Source organism: Arachis ipaensis, chromosome B01 (genome assembly GCF_000816755.2).
Source record: "Arachis ipaensis cultivar K30076 chromosome B01, Araip1.1, whole genome shotgun sequence".
Lineage (NCBI taxonomy): Eukaryota > Viridiplantae > Streptophyta > Magnoliopsida > Fabales > Fabaceae > Arachis > Arachis ipaensis.
Genome location: NC_029785.2, coordinates 108441911 through 108446317, shown reverse-complemented (window position 1 = coordinate 108446317; position 4407 = coordinate 108441911).

The following is a 4407-nucleotide window of genomic DNA, read 5'->3' as shown; positions in this document are numbered from 1 at the left end:
ATTTTAATCAAAATCAATTTAAATTGGTCGAGTGATTAGTTTATTCATTCATTTAAATAAATATTTATAATTTAAATTTTATCTTATGTATATAATGATTTATTAACTAATTGGGTAATGACAAATCGTTAAATAAAATTTAAACCTATGATAGATTAGCATTTACTCTATTGAGTAAGGGGATATTGTTAAAAAAAAAAACTATTTTACTAAATACTACGTAGAAAAATGTTGTTTGCCAAAATAATGGTAATACAAATTAAATAACATTACTTTTCAGTCACCAAAAAAAAAATAACATTACTTTTCACTGTAACATTGTCTTCTTTTAAATCCTTGTTTGTATTCTCTTGTTAATCGAAGCATGTAATCAATATAATAATGTAATGGTCAAAACTTAATCCTGTAATTTTGTGGAAAGCAAAATGGATAATGCAACATTATTATTCCTATGGAGATAAAATATCAAATACGCCACTCGATCTCATTTGATTCTGTGTACGAAAGTGCTTGCAGATGAGAGAATATATTTCTTTGGCCTTAATGGTGAAAGGGAAATTTAACACCGCTGAATTTTCACAAAGGCTAAAAAGAATCTCAGCCCCCTGTTGAAGAACTCATCTTCATGAAAGGACTTCACACCTCACAGTAATGTCCCACGTGAATTCTGCTGTTACCTTTGAAATTTGAGCAATAATAATGTCTCTCACTTTCTGATTTGTTATTTCTAGTATTTTCTTGATAATGATCTATTTATTTATGTGAACCTTTGGAATTAATAACGCAATCTAATGAAAAATTTATAAGACTATTTATATATGTTAATATTAACTTTATTTGAGTTCCGAACTTGAATCTATTTAATTCCTTATAATATATGTGTGTGTGTGTTTTTTTTTTATGGTATGTAATAGCTTTAAAATATATTGTCTTAGAAAAAATTGAGTTTGTCTCTTTTTTTTTAAGAGAAAATATAATTCAATAAAAAAAAATATGGATAGTGGGCACCTGAAAAAATATTTCAATACTTAAGTGAGTAAGTATTTAAAAAGTATAAAAAATTTATAAATATAAAATATTAGTAAATAATAAATAGATATATAGAAACTATAAAATTAATCACGTGAATATATTTTTCTATTGAGATATAAAAAGTGCCTTTTATAAACAAAGAATTAATTAATACAATTGATGTGATGACCGTTAGTAATTAAATGAATAATGATGGTTATTAAGCTCTAGTTAGTTACAAAGTAAAAGTTAAGACAAATAAAACTAATTATGACTCGTAATGTGCAGTAAGCACCGAATTATAGACACATCATTTCATATATATCATATGAAATTTGCATGAGGATTATTCTCTGTGTGAATCTTTAGCACCATGGGTTTTATTTACCATTCAATTCTAATAAAACTAGGAACAATAACAAAACCCCATTTGATAAAGCATCCAAGGACTTATATTTATTGGCCAGAGTTATAGACCCTTTATGGTGAAAATGACCGAGGTAAAAGGAAAATATTATTGATAAGGACACATTCAAAAGTGATGCTCAAATTTTGATCAGGAATATCGTATTAATTAAACAAAATTTATTATACGAAATATACATTTGAAATTTAATATCTTGAACAGATCAGAAAAAAATTGTCACCTCAATATCTACACTACTAAAGAGCTATTTTTATTGAAATATTTTCTGTTTTTAAGATTTTATAAAAATAAAAACAAAAAACTAATATAAAATTAAAAATATTTTCTCAATATCAAACAAAAATTAAACCCTAAATATTTCTACGTACTAAACCAATAAACACACACGCATTCTTATGTAAGTTATGCATGTTGAAACTGAAACCATATGATTCATACAAGTCCCTCTGAAAATTGATTCTTTTTTCCTCGGCTTCAGTTTGGAACATCCAATCTGCTTGTGAAGTTCTTGCTAGCTAGCTGGTTTAGATGTTGACAAAAACTAGTCACCATCAAAACGGTGGCAAACTCGTACATTGGTGAAGTAATTAAAAGACACAGATTGCAACATTATTTTTTTGTTCAGATCAGAGAAGGTATCTTTTTGTTTTCTTATATGAATAATGGAAAATACTTTTAACTTGGAAGAAGATCAAATAATGAAAATGATAATGATAATGAAAGAAGAGATCAGAAAGTTGAGAATATATACATGTATATAGTTTTCAAAATATTGCAAACCAATCATTGTCAAAGTTGTTGAATCAATATTACCTTTAATAAATAGTATTATTTAGAATAATTGATGAATCCCCTTTAATAATTTACCATCACACATTAATAATTTTCGGTATTATTACAAGTTATGTACATGCATGTGGGAGAATAAGACGAAAACAAAATTATTTGTGACAATAATACAAGTTGATGAAACGCTAATGTGTATTATATGCATAACACTTCTCTATTATATGCATATGACTTTGTTGGGATCATCTTTATCAGATATTCTTTCTACATTTTTCTGAAATTTGAACTTGACTGAGCAAATAGGTTACAATTTTTTTTCCAGATTCAATTTAAAAAAAAATCAACTTTTAGTCACAAATAGTAAGACTAATATATGTAATAACCATAATATAGTAAAAAGTACCGATGATGTTTATCAAATTATAAAGAAACAGTATAGGAGAAGCATATTTGTTTTGAACAATGTAAACAATAAGTTAAAAAAGAAAGTTAATTCTAATTTTAAAAATTAAATTTTGAATTAATTAAGTTCAATTATAATTTTAAATTTTTTATTTTTGTCGCAACTGTTCTCTCGCAATCCTGTGTCACCGCCGTGACTACTGTATCGCGACCTTGGTACCTCTGCAATTGTTGTCTCGTTACTTGTTTTTTATTAACTAAGTGAATGTTTATTTTACTATGTATGCGGATGGTTCTTTTCATTCTAAAGTGGGTGTTTATTTAAGTATACCATTGGTATTTTACTTGATTTGCTTGATTTTGCATGCACATGCTCTGCAGGATTTACTATATATGCGGATGGTTCTTTCTGGTACCTCAGCAGGATTTTCACTAACATGTGAATATTTATTTGGGTCATACCATTTGGGTGAACGAAGTAACGCGGCACGTGATGGAAGTGGTGAAGACACGACGCAGTGGCGTGGAAACAAGGACAGAGGTGCAGTATTGGAGCAGCGATGGAATAACACTGCGTTTGGATGGTGTCCGTGTATATGAGAGACACACACACAACAACACATGTGTACTGTTTGTTTTGTAAGACACAAATTCAAGAGAGACACGGTTACACATAACTACCCACAGAGAACATGTATTTTGTGTCCGGCCAAAATGAAGAGACACAGAAATTTGGCTTGAGACACAGATCAAAATTTCAAAATTACCCAACTCAGTTAACGCTCTCTTCTCCTCCTCTAACCTCTATTCCTACTGCATCTCAACTCTTCCTCTCCAAATCTATTTCATCCTGATCCTCCACCATACCAGATCCATCAAATAGCTATGCTCCCAAAACAATTTGTGTTTATACTCTCCAAAATTGGCGTTTCTCTCTCTTTCTCTGGATCTCTTTTTCTCATTCTCTCCTCTTTGGCACCACCGCAAACATGAAGAAGGTTGCTTCTGCGAACACGCAGTAACCGCGATCACGAAGAAGGTCGTCCAACACTGTTGTTTAGCTCCGCATCACCCTTCGCCATCACCGTCATTTTCCCCATCATTTGCCTCTCCTCCAGTGCGTCAACAAACCCTCACCCTCCCTCATCTTAGATATGTTTCTGCCTTTTTTTTTAATTTTCTTTTAATTTGAATCGTTTAAGTGATATTTGAATTAGAATTGTTAATTTTATTTATTTGAAATAATATTGAAAAATTAGTAGTGATAATAGTGGTGGTAGAAATTGGTGATGATGGTGGTGGTGGTGTTGAGAATGTTTTGATTTGAGGGTAAATTTGACCTTTGAATTAGTTAGATGTGTCTTGTGTATTGTGACCATTAACACCAAACATGTTGAAAAATTTGTGTGTATTTGTGTTCATGTATCTCTGTGTCTTTGTGTCTATATCTCTATTTTTTTGAGACAATAACCAAACACAGCCTAAGGTCTCTAATTCGACGACGACGTGACGTCACGGAAAGGAGAAGAAGGCGCATAATAGCAGCTCGTGGAACATGAGCGAGTATATACCATGTTTGGATAACGAGAAAGTGATTAAGACGTTTCTTTCCACTGAGAAAGGAGAAAGGTTCTAGTGCTATTCCCCCGAAAAAGGTCGTGGGTTGAATTGCTTGGTTCTTGTACCCAAAGGATACCGCACCCCAATTTTATGGGAGAAGAAGGTGCAATGGCAGTGTAAAAACAAGTGGCGCGATGCAGGGAAGAAGAAGGTGCAGC